Source organism: Gopherus evgoodei, chromosome 5 (assembly GCF_007399415.2).
Source record: "Gopherus evgoodei ecotype Sinaloan lineage chromosome 5, rGopEvg1_v1.p, whole genome shotgun sequence".
Lineage (NCBI taxonomy): Eukaryota > Metazoa > Chordata > Testudines > Testudinidae > Gopherus > Gopherus evgoodei.
The window spans coordinates 84063951-84080361 of NC_044326.1; the positions used below are offsets into that span (position 1 = coordinate 84063951).

General features: G+C 42.5%; 1 protein-coding gene across 5 annotated transcripts in view; it reads left to right on the forward strand.

The window, feature by feature from the left end:
* The window catches only part of FBXW7 (F-box and WD repeat domain containing 7), a 274003-nt gene that overhangs the window by 84056 nt on the left and 173536 nt on the right, over positions 1 to 16411 (forward strand). Inside the window, exon 1 of one of the 5 annotated variants that reach the window (XM_030563526.1) lies at positions 9332 to 9351. The exons of the other annotated variants lie outside the window; for them this stretch is intronic. The gene's annotated coding sequence lies outside the window, so the exon portion shown is untranslated. Of the gene's footprint in view, positions 1 to 9331; positions 9352 to 16411 lie in introns of those variants that run through there. 5 annotated transcript variants of the gene reach the window in all.

Consider the following 16411-nt stretch of genomic DNA (forward strand, 5'->3'; position numbering starts at 1 on the left):
AGCCGGGCTCGGGTAGGGATTTAAAAGGCCCGGGGCTCCTGCTGCTGTGAGAAATGTAAAGGACCCAGTGGTACTGCCGCTGCGGGAAGCCCCAGGCACTTTAAATCACCGTTGGAGCTCTGGCAGTCGGGCTCGAGTGACACTTTAAAGGGCCCAAAGCTCTGCAGTGGCCGGAGCTCTGTGCCCTTTATTTCGCTCCTGAGCCCCGAGGCTCCCAGTGGTAGTTCCAAGGTGATTTAAAGGCCCTGGGGCTCCCAGCCACAGCCGGAGCCCTAGGGCCTTTAAACACCTCTTCTGGTTGAGGTCACGCTCCCACTAAGGACTCCAGCGTATCGGTAAGTTCTTTCAGTTACTTTCACCCCTGGGTAGAATCTGAGGCTAAAATAGGGAAAGACAAGTTAAGAATTATTTAGACAAGTTAGATGTCTTCACCAGCAGGGCCGGATGGAATATCCTAGAATACTTAAGGAACAGGCTGAAGAGATGTTTGAGTCATTAGCAATTATCTTTGAGAACTCATGGAGAGAGAGGAGAGATCCGAGAGGACTGGACAAGGGTAAGTATAGTACCTATTGATAAAAAACGGAATAAGGACAGTTAAAGACCAGTCAGCTCAACTTCAGTACCTGGAAGATAATGGAGCGAATAATCAAATAATTGATTAGTAAGCACTAAAAGATAAGGTGATAAGTAACAGTCAACATAGATTTGTCCAGAACATATCGTGTCATACCAATCTAATATCTTTCTTTGACAGGGTAACAAGCCTTGTGGATCTGGGGAAGCAATAGATGTAAGTAAGGATGGGTATAAACTGTTCAGGAAGGACAGATATGGGAGGAAAGGTGGAGGAGTTGCATTGTATGGAAGAGAGCGCTATGTTTGCTCAGTGCTCCAGTTTGAAACTGGAGAAAAGCCTGTTAGGAGTATTTGGGTTAAGTTTAGAAGTGAGAGCAACAAGGGTGATGTCGTAGTGGGTGTGTGTGCTATAGACCACCGGATCAGAAGGATGAAGTAGACCAGGCTTTCTTCGGACAACTAACTGAAGTTTCCAGATCACAGCCCTGGTTCTAATGAGGGACTTCAATCACCCTGACATCTGCTTGGAGAGCAATAGAGCAGTGCACAGACAATCCAGGAAGTTTTTGGAAAGAGTTGGGGACAAGTGCTGGAGGAACTGACTAGGGGCCATGCTCCTCTTGACCTGCTGCTTACGAACAGGGAAGAATTGGTAGGGGAAGTAGAATTGGGTGGCAACCTAGGCAGCAGTGACAGGAGATGGTTAAGTTCAGGATCCTGACAAAAGGAAGAAAGGAGAGTAGCAAAATACGGACCCTGGACTTCAGAAAAGCAGACTTTGATTCCATTAGGGAACTGATGGGCAGGATCCCCTGGGAAGCTAATATGAGGAGGCAAGGAGCCCAGGAGAGCTGGCTATATTTCAAAGAAGCCTTATTGAGGGCGCAGGAACGAACCGACTCGAATTACAGAAAGAATAGCAAATATGGCAGGTGACCAACTTGGCTTAACAGTGAACTCTTCGGTGAGCTTAAACTCAAAAAGGAATCTTAGAAGAAGTGGAAATTTGGACAGAGGACTAGGGAGGAGTATAAAAATATTGCTAGAGCGTGCAGGGGTGCAGTTGGAGATGCAGCTAGCAAGGGATGTGAAAGGGAACAAGAAGGGTTTGTACAGGTATGTTAGCAACAAGAAGGAGGTCAGGAAAAGGGTGGGACCCTTACTGAATGGGTGAGGCAACATAGTGACATGATGATGTGGAAAAATCTGAAGTACTCAATGCTTTTTTTTGCCTCGGTCTTCACAGACAAGGTCAGCTCCCAGACTTCTGCACTGAGCAATACAGTATGGGGAGGAGGTGAGCAGCCGTCAGTGGTGAAAGAGCAGGTTAAGGACTATTTAGAAAAGCTGGACATGCACAAGTCCATGGGTCCAGATCTAATGCATCCGAGGGTGCTGAGGGAGTTGGCTGATGTGTTTGCAGAGCCATTGGCCATTATCTCTGAAAATTTGTGACAATTGGGGGAGGTCCCAGAAAATTGGAAAAAGGCAAATATAGTGCCCATCTTTAAATAAGGGAAGAAAGAGAACCTGGGGAACTACAGACCGGTCAGCCTCACTTCAGTCCCTGGCAAAATCATGGAGCAGGTCCTCAAGTAATCCATTTTGAAGTACTTGGAGGAGAGGAAGGTGATCAGGAACAGTCAACATGGATTCACTAAGGGCAAGTCATACCTGACCAACCTGATTTCCTTCTGTGATGAGATAACTGACTCTGTGGGTATGGGAAAAGCGGTGGATGAGATATATCTTGGCTTTAGCAAAGCTTTTGGTACAGTCTCCCCCAGTATTCTTGCCAGCAAGTTAAAAAAGTTTGGATTGGATGAATGGTCTGTAAGGTGGATAGAAAGCTGGCTAGATTGTTGGGCTCAGTGGGTAGTGATCAATGACTCCATGTCTAGTTGGCAGCTGGTATCAAGTGGAGTGCCCCAGGGGTCGATCCTGGGTCCGGTTTTGTTCAACATCTTTATTAATGATCTGGATGATGGGATTAATTGCACCCTGAGCAGGTTCGCTGATGTCACTAAACTGAGGGGAGAGGTAGATACACTGGAGGGTAGGGATAGGGTCCAGAGTGGCCTAGAAAAATTGGAGGATTGGACCAAAAGAAATCTAATGAGGTTCAACAGGGACAAGTGCAGAGTCCTGTACTTAGGAAGGAAGATTTCCATGCATCGCTATAGTCTGGGGACCGACTGGCTAAGCAGAAGTTCTGCAGAAAAGGACCTGAGGATTATAGTGGATGAGAAGCTGTATATGAGTCAGCAGTGTGCCCTTGTTGCCAAGAAGGCCAATGGCATATTGAGCTGTATTAGTAGGAGCATTGCCAGCAGATTGAGGGAAGTGATTATTTCCCTGTATTTGGCACTGGTGAGGCCACACCTGGGTATTGCATCTAGTTTTGGTCTCCATACTACAGAAGGGATGTGGACAAATTGGAGAGAGTCCAGAGAAGGGCAGCAAAAATGATCACGGGACTGGGGCATGTGACTTACGAGGAGAGGCTCAGGGAACTGGGATTATTTAGTCTGGAGACGAGTGAGAAGGGATTTGATAGTAGTCTTCAACTATCTGAAAGGGGGTTCCAAAGAGGATGGAGCTAGGCTGTTCTCAGTGATGGCAGATGACAGAACAAGAATGGGCAGTGGTTTCAAGTTGCAGTTGGGGAGGTCTAGGTTGGATATTAGGAAAAACTATTTCACTAGGAGGGTGGTGAAGCACTGGAATAGGTTACCTAGGGACGTGGTGGAATCTCCAGCCTTAAAGGTTTTTAAGGCCCGGCTTGACAAAGCACTAGCTGGGATGATTGAGTTGGTGTTGATCCTGCTTTGAACAGGGGATTGGACTAGATGACCTCCTGAGGTCTCTTCCAACCCTAATATTCTATGATCGTAAGGCTTTTGTTACTGTCTTACATGACCTTCTCATAAGCAGACTAAGGAAATACAGCCTAGACTAACCTACTGTAATGTGGGTGCACAACTCGTAGAGAAACTGAATTCAGAGAGTTATCAATGGTTTACAATCAGGCTGGAAGAGCATATTGAGTGGTTTCCTCCAGGGATCTGTCCTGGGTCTGATTCCATTCAGGATCTTTTATAAATGATTTGGATAATATTGGAGAGAGAACACTTATAAACTTTGCAGTTGATACCAAGCTGGGAAGGGTTACAAGCATTTTGGACAGGATTCGAATTCAGAATGATCTTGATAAACTGGAGAAATTGTCTGAAATAAATAGGATGAAATTCAGTTAGGACAAATGCAAAGTACTACACTTAGGAAGGACTAGTGAATTGCAGAAATACAAAATAAGTAGTGACCGCCTTAGATGGTGTATGGCAGAAAAGGATCTGAGGGTTAAAATGAATCACAAACTAAGTGTGAGTCAACAAATTAATACTATTGCAAAAAAAAAAAAGTGAATACATCATTCTGGCTGTATTAGCAGGAGTGTTGTAAGCAAGATACAAGAGAAATTCTTCCACTTATAAGACCTCAGCTGGAATGCTGTGTGCAGTTCTGGCACCACAGTTCGGGAAGGATGTGGACAAATTGGAGAGAAGCCAGAGGACAGCAACAAAAATGAGTAAAGGTCTAGAAAGAGGAGGGGGATCAGTTGTTCTCCTTATCCATTGAGGACAGGACAAGAGGTAATGGGCTTAAATTGCAGTAAGAGAGAGAGAGGTTAGACATTAGGAAAATCTTCCTAATTGTAAGGGTAGTTAAGCACTGGAACAAATTATCTAAGGAGGTTGTGGAATCTCTGTCATTGGGGATTTCTATGAACAGATTAGAAAAACACCTGTCAGGGTGGTCTAGATAATGCTTAGTCCTGCCATAATGCAGGAGATTGGGCTAGATGACCTGTTGAGGTCTCTTTCACTCCCACGTTTCTATGAGTGTATGATCACTGATAGCTAGGCAACAGTCATTGCTCTTTCTTGTGTGTCAGAATAAGGATGAATATTGAATTATGGCTATGTTGGGTGCAGGATTTTATGTTAAAAATTATTCTGTTTAGAAACTCTTAAGAAAGTTTTGTTACTGGCTGCATAAGATGTCCAGCACAATCTCCCTTAGATTATAGTCCGCTTTGATACGTTTTTCCTCCTACATATTATGGATAGATATTTAATGAGCATTTTGTCCTGTTCTTTAGTCCAGTGGTTTTCAATCTTTTTTCATTTCTGGACCCCTAAAATTTTTCAAATGGAGGTGCGGATCCCTTTGGAAATCTTCGACATAGTCTGCGGACCCCAGGTTGAAAACCACTGTTCTAGTCTGATTAAGTTGTCTGCAACAGATATCCACCAATACTCCATCTTTAATCCATAAGCATTCAAACTATTTTCATTCTTGTTATTTTTAATCTTTGATGACTAACAGGTAATTGTGTTTTTGATGTGAAGTGCCACCTTCCTTCCCTTTTTTGCCCCCATTCTAGCCTTGCGAAGCAAGGTTTATAACCATCGATTTTAACATCCAAATCATAAGACCCAGCCCGCCAATATTAACAGTTCTTTGTGTGATCCCGTGGTCACTCACCCACCGTAGTGGCTCCCAGATTCATTATTCCAATCTACTTCTTTCCTTCCCCCCATTCTGGCTTTTGTCCCTGTATATTTGAATCAAGCAGCTTGCTCTTCTCTTCTGCTGGCAGCCATGCAGCATAAGTAATTAAGAGCATGAGAGACAGGTTTCCTGCTTACCGTTTTGGTGCCTAGCCCCACCCAGCCTGGAGCAGCTGGGATCAGTCTTCTCAGGGAAAGTCCTTCTGAGCTCCCATAGCTCCAAGCTGGAGCATGCACAATTACTATGTGGGGATGGTGCAAGTGCAGGCTGGTCAGCATTAGGAACTGCGGGGCTTCAGCATGCTTAGTGAGGATGGACTCTGAAGATTTTAGCTTTTAAGCTCTAGCAACCAGTCTCTACTAAGCATGTTCAAATTGAGATTTTTCAAATGCTTATAACTCATCCAAATTTGGGTGGAATTTCACAGGGACTACAAAAGGCACATTTTTGACACAAGTCCAAAGCATGGGGGCACTAGAACATTTCAAAGAAAAGATTTGAAATATGAGGAAATGTATTTTTCCCTAACATCGTTCTCAGAAATTGCTGAGCCATTTTGGCTAAAACAAATACATAAATAATTAGCCAGGGGCAGACATCTCCCATGGAAAACTTCAGCTCAAACAGTTAAAGTTTGGCAAAATTATAAGCAACTAAAACCTGAATCTTATAATGAGAAGTGTCAAGCAACCTTAATAGGCAGTTACTAGCGCTGCTTATAATCACCTCATACTTCCACAAGCTTCTGATTTCTCTCAGAGGCCTGCAGGTTATTATTCTCACTGGGGAGATACAGGTTTAAATCTAAAGGTCAGTACAATTTAGTCATATGCCATCTATATACCACAGAGTGTGTAGTTAGACAAGAGGTTTTTTTAGTTCCTCATGGAAGAAAGCTTTGTTTCCTACAGTGAGGTAAGGAAGATTTACAGGGTTGGCTTGGTTGTTCCTGTTATCTCTCTGCTCTTGGTTTGAGCTTTTTTTGAGGCCAGCTTTCTCCTCTTTGGGAAAGGAGAATAAGCTGGCTTCAATGTTTACTTAAAAACCCATGCAAATTTGAACAATCCTCTGCCTGTTCTCAAGATATTCTCAAGGACTTGGATGAATTTGAGTTAAAGAAATGGTCTAACTTTCTTGTGTGACAGGGGAGGGTTGGTCAACTAGATGAGACATTTCCCTCTTTTCTTGTTAGCTTATGGGCTAAACCTTGTAGCTAAAATGAAGAATACTGAGCTCTCTTGCCAACTCTACCCTGAGCCTGCTTCTCCATTTTAAAAGAATAAAATAGGTTCCTACTGTTCACTGCACTTAATTGTAACAGTGATTCAGCGTTCAATTTGATGAACTTTTATTGTACTTACAATGGTTTTGATATGCTTACTTTTTCTTTCCTGACATAACACATCTTTTATTGAATTGTTTTCAGTATTTGTTGTTCCCTATTTTCAATTCCTCCTCTCCAATCACTTGTATCTCTTCCTTCTTTATGGTTCTTCTGCCTTTCTCCAGTGCTGCCTTATATACCTTATATATCTTATATTCTTCTGCCTTTCTCCAGTGCTGCCTTATATACCTGGAATATTCTTTCTGATCCTGTATGTTACACAGCTTCTACTTCATATCCATTCTCCAAACCCACTTTTTTCCATATCAAACATAAAACTTTCCTGTGCTAATACTTTGAAATAATTACCTTAACTAAAGTAAAAGGAACTAAGAGGATGCTGATGCATTTCAAGCAAGCAATTACATAATTTTATTTAATGTAGTCCTTCACTCTGCCTTACATGATGTTCTGAACCCTAGAATCGAATAAGTTTAATAATGAAGGTAGATATATAGATTGGTAGAAAGTAGTTAACTTGAAGTAGTGGAAAAGGATTGTAGAGGTCAGGCTAAAACATTTCTATTGGGATTTCATATTAAATATCAGCATGTGAAACTAAGCTGATGGCTGTGTGTGGAATGTGAAACTTACGTGTACACCATGAGAAGCAAACTCTAGTAATATTCTGTTCAGATGTTCAGAAACTATAGATGCAAAACTTTCAATAAAGGTACTGGTGCTTTTAGTGATATGTTGGGCCTTTCAGCAACTGACTGTTGTTAGTGTAAGTAGTAAATGATAATATAACAGCAATGTAACGTGTGAGCAAGCAAGGATGAATTCATTTTCTAACTCCATTGTAGGGAGGCATTAACGCTTTGGGAACAATACATTAGACATCAGGTGCGTAATTACTTGTTTTGTTGTTGCTGTTATTAGCTGAGCATCCCAGAAGCACTATGAACAGCTCACAAAGCAAGTAAAGCCAGCTGCTTCCTGGAAAAGTGTAAAATCTTGATTTGTCATGACACAAATGGGGTACATAGACAAAAAGGGAGTGAAGCGGATGGAACATACAAGGATGAAAATATGGTTACTCAATGAAATGTGCTCATCTAGTTGATTAGGCTTTTTTAAAATACTTGGATCATATAAACTATGCATTGAACTGCCCTTAATTTGACCAACTGTGAAAATCTTCTATCAAATTACTTAAATCCCAGGTAGCCTCGTTGGCATGAGTCATCCCTTTTATAAAGACTGAGTAGTGAAGTCTATTCAGCAACAGCGAGCCATCAGTTCAGAGCTTGGTTCATGAGAAGCAGCATTCTGAAATATCCCCATATCTGCTTTGGGGCAGGAGCCAATTCTGTGTCTGTCTTGATATATTATTCTGGATTAGAGTTGAGATTTTATGTTCATTTTCACTTTGATTTTTTCTTGTTTAAAAAAAAATTCAAGTGCTATTTATACATTATAAATAAAGTAAACAAAACAAACAAGCCAAACTGTAGGTTTTTTAATTGACTCTAGTGTACCTTCACACTGATGTGTGCCAGTGATTCTACTCATTTTCATTTAAGGAACATAAAAGTTCACAATTGGCATACAATTAGCGAACAGGAGCTGCTAACAGGGAGTTTTGCAAGGGAGTTCTCCAGGTGAAGGAGGAGCACATACAGCATCTGTGGGCAGAGCAGAGTGGACAGGGAGCTGCAGATGGGAATTTGAGAGCGTTTGACAGAGGGAGGCTTACAATGGTGAGGAGGACCCGCAACACCTGTGCCAGCACTGCTTCTGTCTCCTCCACCTGCGCCTGTAGCCAGACAGAACACCAAAGCATGGATGTTTTTACCCAGATTCTGGTGTGGGCTTGCAAAGACTGTAATTTGCAATTTCCACTAACTGATATCCAGGCTGGGGGTGGCATCCAATGTGAAAGGTGCCTACTGGTGGAATCTCTCAAGCAGCAGGTGGGAGAGCTACAGGAGAAGGTGGGTAGGCTGAGGAACATCCATATCCATGAGCAATTCCTGGACAGTATCCATGTGGAGACAGCTGACGTAGCTGTCCCAGTTCACAGGACTACCGACTTACCAGTGGAGGAGGAGATGCCTCAGGGTGTGTCTGACACACCAGTGGAGGAGGAGGCTCAGGGTGGACACAGCCAGCTGGTTACTTCTAGCAGCAGGCAGTGCTCCACCGCTGCTGCGAACCCTCCTGCTGTGGTAAAAGATAACCGTTATGCTCTTCTTGATACAGGAGAGAAGGAATCACCCCCAACCGTTAAGGAGGTGAAGCCTTGTACCCCTAAGGCTGGGAGGTCTGCTGCCACCACTGATAAGAAACGTAGGGTAGTGGTGGTTGGAGACTCTCTGCTGAGGGGGACGGAGACACCCATCTGTCGCCCTGACCGTTCATCCCGGGAGGTATGCTGCCTGCCAGGGGCCCGTATCCGAGATGTTACAGAGGCATTGTCGAGGATTATCCGGCCTTCTGACTACTACCCCATGCTACTCATCCATGTGGGCACAAATGATACTGCGAGGTATGACACTGAGCAGATCAAGAGTGACTACAGGGCTCTGGGAGTACGGGTTAAGGAGTTTGGAGCGCAGGTGGTATTCTCTTCGATTCTTCCTGTTGAAGGTAGGGGTCCGGGCAGAGACAAATGCATTGTGGAGGTGAATGCCTGGCTGCGAAGATGGTGTCGCCAGGAAGGCTTTGGCTTCCTCAACCACGGGATGCTATTCGAAGAAGGACTGCTCGGAACAGATGGCGTTCACCTTTCGAAGAGGGGAAAGGCCTTATATGCGCACAGACTGGCTAACCTAGTAAGGAGGGCTTTAAACTAGGTTCGACGGGGACAGGTGAGCAAAGCCCACAGGTAAGTGGGGAACAAGACCTGGGAGATGAGTTGGAAACAGGAGGGAGCACGGGCTATAATGGCAGTGAGGAAGGAGGATCAGGGCAAAGCTGGGAGGCAAGATCAAACCAGTATCTTAGATGCCTATATACAAATGCAAGAAGTATGGGTAATAAGCAGGAAGAACTGGAAGTGCTAATAAATAAATACAACTATGACATTATTGGCATTACTGAAACTTGGTGGGATAATACACACGACTGGAATGTTGGTGTGGATGGGTATAGTTTGCTCAGGAAGGATAGACAGGGGAAAAAGGGAGGAGGTGTTGCCTTATATATTAAAAATGTACACACTTGGCCTGAGGTGGAGATGGATATAGGAGACGGAAGTGTGGAGAGTCTCTGGGTTAGGCTAAAAGGGGTAAAAAACATGGGTGATGTCGTGCTGGGAGTCCACTACAGGCCATCTAATCAAGTGGAAGAGGTGGATGAGGCTTTTTTCAAACAACTAACAAAATCATCCAAAGCCCAAGATTTGGTGGTGATGGGAGACTTCAACTATCCAGATATATGTTGGGAAAATAACACCGCGGGGCACAGACTATCTAATAAGTTCCTGGATTGCATTGCAGACAACTTTTTATTTCAGAAAGTTGAAAAAGCTACTAGGGGGTAAGCTGTTATAGACTTGATTTTAACAAATAGGGAGGAACTTGTTGAGAATTTGAAAGTAGAAGGAAGCTTGGGTGAAAGTGATCATGAAATCATAGAATTTGCAATTCTAAGGAAGGGTAGAAGGGAGTACAGCGGAATAGAGACAATGGATTTCAGGAAGGCGGATTTTGGTAAGCTCAGGGAGCTGATAGGTAAGGTCTCATGGGAATTAAGACTGAGGGGAAAAACAACTGAGGAAAGTTGGCAGTTTTTCAAAGGGACACTATTAAGGGCCCAAAACTAAGTTATTCCGATGGTTAGGAAAGATAGAAAATGTGGCAAAAGACCACCTTGGCTTAACCACGAGATCTTGCATGACCTACAAAATAAAAAGGCGTCATATAAAAAATGGAAACTAGGTCAGATTACAAAGGATGAATATAGGCAAATAACACAGGAATGCAGAGGCAAGATTAGAAAAGCAAAGGCACAAAATGAACTCAAACTAGCTATGGGAATAAAGGGAAACAAGAAGACTTTTTATCAATACATTAGAAGCAAGAGGAAGACCAAGGACAGGGTAGGCCCACTGCTCAATGAGGAGGGGGAAACAGTAACGGGAGACTTGGAAATGGCAGAGATGCTTAATGACTTCTTTGTTTCGGTCTTCACTGAGAAGTCTGAAGGAATGTCTAGTATAGTGAATGCTTACGGGAAGAGGGTAGGTTTAGAAGATAAAATAAAAAAAGAGCAAGTAAAAAATCACTTAGAAAAGTTAGATGCCTGCAAGTCACCAGGGCCTGATGAAATGCATCCTAGAATACTCAAGGAGTTAATAGAAGAGGTATCTGAGCCTCTAGCTATTATCTTTGGGAAATCATGGGAGACGGGGGAGATTCCAGAAGACTGGAAGGGGGCAAATATAGTGCCCATCTATAAAAAGGGAAATAAAAACAAACCAGGAAACTACAGACCAGTTAGTTTAACTTCTGTGCCAGGGAAGATAATGGCGCAGGTAATTAAAGAAATCATCTGCAAACACTTGGAAGGTGGTAAGGTGATAGGGAATAGCCAGCATGGATTTGTAAAGAACAAATCGTGTCAAACTAATCTGATAGCGTTCTTTGATAGGATAACGAGCCTTGTGGATAAGAGAGAAGCAGTGGATGTGATATACCTAGACTTTAGTAAGGCATTTGATACGGTCTCGCATGATATTCTTATAGATAAACTAGGAAAGTACAGTTTAGATGGGGCTACTATAAGGTGGGTGCATAACTGGCTGGATAACCGTACTCGGAGAGTAGTTGTTAATGGCTCCCAATCCTGCTGGAAAGGTATAACAAGTGGGGTTCCGCAGGGGTCTGTTTTGGGACCGGTTCTGTTCAATATCTTCATCAATGATTTAGATGTTGGCATAGAAAGTACGCTTATTAAGTTTGTGGACGATACCAAACTGGGAGGGATTGCAATTGCTTTGGAGGACAGGGTCAAAATTCAAAATGATCTGGACAAATTGGAGAAATGGTCTGAGGTAAACAGGATGAAGTTCAATAAAGATAAATGCAAAGTGCTCCACCTAGGAAGGAACAATCAGTTTCACACATACAGAATGGGAAGAGACTGTCTAGGAAGGAGTATGGCAGAAAGAGATCTAGGGGTCATAATAGACCACAAGTTTAATATGAGTCAACAGTGTGATACTGTTGCAAAAAAAGCAAACGTGATTCTGGGATGCATTAACCGGTGTGTTGTAAACAAGACACGAGAAGTCATTCTTCCGCTTTACTCTGTGCTGGTTAGGCCTCAACTGGAGTATTGTGCCCAGTTCTGGGCACCGCATTTCAAGAAAGATGTGGAGAAATTGGAGAGGGTACAGAGAAGAGCAACAAGAATGAATAAAGGTCTTGAGAATATGACCTATGAAGGAAGGCTGAAGGAATTGGGTTTGTTTAGTTTGGAAAAGAGAAGACTGAGAGGGGACATGATAGCAGTTTTCAGGTATCTAAAAGGGTGTCATCAGGAGGAGGGAGAAAACTTGTTCACCTTAGCCTCCAATGATAGAACAAGAAGCAATGGGCTTAAACTGCAGCAAGGGAGATTTAGGTTGGACATTAGGAAAAAGTTCCTAACTGTCAGGGTAGTTAAACACTGGAATAGATTGCCTAGGGAAGTTGTGGAATCTCCATCTCTGGAGATATTTAAGAGTAGGTTAGATAAATGTCTATTAGGGATGGTCTAGAGAGTATTTGGTCCTGCCATGAGGGCAGGGGACTGGACTCGATGACCTCTCAAGGTCCCTTCCAGTCCTAGAGTCTATGAGTCTATATTATATACCTATTAATTCATACACTTTTCCCTTTGCTATTATTGTATTATGGTCTTTTTCTTGCATCTTATAGGAGATTGTAGAAGTTCTGGCATTTGTCTAATCAGTTATAATCTTAATGCAGCATGTTTTTGAGAGAAATCAGTGAGCAAGCCCTAAGTACAGTACAAAAAGATGGGACAAATTTTGCAGCAGGTATCCCCAGTTCTTTGGCATTAGCTCCTAACTTCTTCATCAGTGTTAATTTATAATATCTCCATTTATTATATATTTACCAAACAAGAATTACAAATAGTTTTTTCTCTTTGAAAATTTCTGATATCTTAGTCATTTTGTAGTTCATTATGCATGTAGATGAGGTAGTTGCCAGCAATTAGTCTTGAAGGGACAAACCTCAGGTTCCATTATAACATGGATCTAATTCCTGTAATAGAAGTTAGCTATAACAAATCCACGTAGTGGGTTGTATGTCTACTGTTTTCAGCTGCCCTGAGGTGATCTGGGTTGAAATCCTGGGCTTGATTAAGTCATTGGCAGTTTTGTCATTAACTTTAATGGAGCCAGGATTTCACCCCAATGCTGTTTTTAATCCCGTTTTTGTTTTTAGTTAAAAGAGGATCAGCTGATATATCAGCTTGTGTTGGAGTCCTAGGGAAGACATTAAATCTGTTTGCTGACTTGTAATAATCTGTATTGCAGTGTTAATCTTCCTGATGTTGTAACATTGTGCTATCACCGTTTCCATTATAATATTTGTAGATTAAGTTTACTGCTTTTTGACACAATTTTGCACTAGTGTAATTTTTTAAAATGACTGAGTTAAATTATATTTTGTAAGCAGATTCTAAATGGTCTTTTCTCTGGGTATTTGGAGGTTCATATGTAAACTTTTAAAAATGGCTTAAATCTGCAGAAGTTTTTTATTTTCAAAGTAGTATTACAAGTAGTATTACAAGTGTCAAAGCAAAATCAACATTCAAGATCACAGTATTTCAGAGTTTTTATTTTCTGGGTAAATGCTGCCTAGAAACTAGTGTGTGTGTGGGGGGGGGGGGGGTAGAAGTGAGATGTCTTCAGTGAAGAATATTTATGCATCTTTGACTTAAAGCATTCTGTTCAAATTTGGAAAAAGTAATGGGGTAGTTATTTTGAAGTGCTGTGCCTTATCATTGTGTAAATCATCTGCCATTGTTGAATACTGATAAGCCCAGGCCTGCTTATGTATGAAACATTGTCATGGAGAAAATCAGGGCAAAAAGGAGAAAAAATGTTTAGAACTAATAGAAAAGATTTTGTGTATAGTTGCTGTCATGTAAGCATTTGGCCATACTGCCCACTTACCTGCTGTGGACTATGAAAATGGGTCCCCCTGGGTATGTCTACACAGCAGACTGCATATCTGTATTTGGTCTCTTGCACCTCTTGTTCCTGCAGCTCTTCCTGGGTGGTGATTTTTCAGTTAAATAATTCCTCTTCTATCTCTTGAGTCAGTATCTATCTTAGATGCATATATGGTCTTCATCATTGCAGTATCTTTTATGCATCTCACTCTCTTTTGTGCATCTGCGCAGCACATCTGTGAGGTAGGAGAGTACTAGTATCCCCATTGTACAGATGGAGAACAGAGACGGCCAGATTTTAAAAAGTATTTAGGTGTCTAAAGATGAAGATAGGTGCCTGAGTCCCATTGAAATCAATGAGTTAGGCAATTGTGTGCTTTTGAAAGGTGCCTAGTGGGGTTATCATCATGTTTTGGTCCCTAAATACCTTTAAAAACCTGGCCTAGGAGGTTAAGTGGCTTGCCCAAAGTCACATAAGAAATTGTGGTGGAGCAGAAACTTCAACCCAAATTTTCCAAGTCATAGGCTAATGTCCTAACTATTGGACTATTCTTCTTTTCTGTCACCAAAACAAGGTTAGCAGGATCACTATAAACATATTAGATAGATTATAATTCCAGTAATTTCCACTTCCCTTTTCTGGCAGCCCGCGTGAGAGGGTTTCATTGGGGTCTGGGCAGGGCCAGGGCTAAGCTGTCAGACAGGAGTTTGGACTATTTTCACACTTGGCAATTTTGCTTGCTGTTTTTCAGCAAGTGTCTTGCTGAAATGAGGTCAAACTTTAGATCTATTCACCAGATGATGATGTACATCAGAACATTGTGAAGCATTTTCTGGCGATGCACAAAGTAAACCACTTTACTCTCCTTACAGTTGGATTCTTAGTATGTTGAAAGGAGTTGGAGAAGTCCTGATGCACATGAATGGATTTCTCTCTTCTGAAGTAGTCTGTAGAATCCTTAATTTACGCCAAATGTCAAGTCACTAAAACCAGAGGACTGTCAATTGATTCTGCTGTTTCTGAATAATATATGAGGTATATTGATGAAAGTTTATCCTGTAGTTCTCCTTACTACTACACCCTTCCAATCCCAGCTTGTTTTGTTTTGTTTTTTAATGTAGAGGCTGGAAATCACTCAGGTGGATTTTGAAGTGTTGAGGCAGAAACATTTTACAGGTTCATTGATTAGCTTTCAGAGAGCCAGCTCTAAAATTTAATTCCATTGTTGAAGGTGCATTTTACAGGAAGGGTAGCTGCGGATTATTCTTCAGCATGTAGTATACAAAATCTTTACTGAATATGCTGGGCTGCACAATTTATAAAGCATGAATTTGGCCACTGGACTAATATATACTCTTTATAAAACATGAAATAGCTGCACACACAGAGGATGCTCAGGGGAATAAGGCAGGGGGATGAGCATGTGCAATGTGTGCAGCCTACCTCTCCTTCAAATCTCTGGTAAAATATACTAAGTGATGTTGCGTATGTAAAGTGAATTCTCCACTCCCACTTTTTATTCTTACTCCTGCCCACCCAGCCCTCTCTTATAACTCTGCTAAATCAAATCTAATTTTGAAATTTTTATTGTCAACTTTTCATGCTATATTTCAGCTTTTCCCCAGTTATTTTGATGCTAGTGGCAAACCATTGTTACACACATGTGCATGTGCACACACGCTTACTTTTTTCCAGGGCTCTTGTGAAACTGAGTGATTAATATTTGTAAATCACTTTGCGATCCTCAGCTAGAAGATGCTGGTGGTGATTCCGTGATAAACTTTTCTGGCTGCCACTTCGTAGTAGGGCTAGGGGGGCAATTAAGATACAAGAATTTGCCTATCTTCTAGGATACTCTTGATTTGTATAGTAAACAAGTATTTGACATACTGATTTTTTTTTAGAAGGCTGAAAACTTTAGCAATTAAATGAAGTAATGACTGTTACTTATGATCAGATATTAATGTGTTTACAAGTACGTTGGGCTACATGAGCTTTTGTGTTGTACATTTAGCTTTAGATTTGTTAATGTTATTGACTGGCTGTTCATGCAGCTTTGTAAATATTGATATCTTATAGTTTGTGCTTCAGAGGTGCTACAGGCTTTATCCCTAATACCAAATGAATAAATCAATGGTTCTCAACCTATTCATCATTGTGGGCAGAGGCGACGCGTGCGGGGTGGAGTCAGGTCGTAGTGGTGAAGGATGTGGGGTCAAGTGCCTCCCAGGATTGGTTGCTGGAGGCGAGGGAGAAGGGCTCTGTCCCCTAGCATGGTCAGATCCAGTTCCTGGCAGCCGGGCCTGGGTGGGAAGTGGAGAGGCTGGGAACAAGCTGCTTCTCCTGCCAGCCGCTCTGGGTCCTGCTCTGTGCAGCATAGCATCTGAGAGAGTCTGGCTGGGGAGGTGGCAGCTTCCGCTCCCCACCCAGGCCCAGCTGCCAGGCACAGCGGCTAAGTGAGCTGAAGTCCCCTCTCCCTCCAGCACATTTAAGGCTCACTTGGCCCCTGGGGAAGCAGGCTCAAGGAGGGTGTGTGTAGGGGCGGCTGGCCACTGCCACCCTACCCAAGCACTTTCAGGCAGTTGCTACACTGCACAAAGCAGTGACCTACAGCGGCCAGCTTCAACCACGTGAGAAACGGCTCCCCACCCGGCCTGGCTGCTAGGGAGAGTGGCTGAGCGTGCTGAGAGGGAGGTGCAGTGAGAGATGGACAAAGCCTTTCTCCCCCCTCCCCCCAC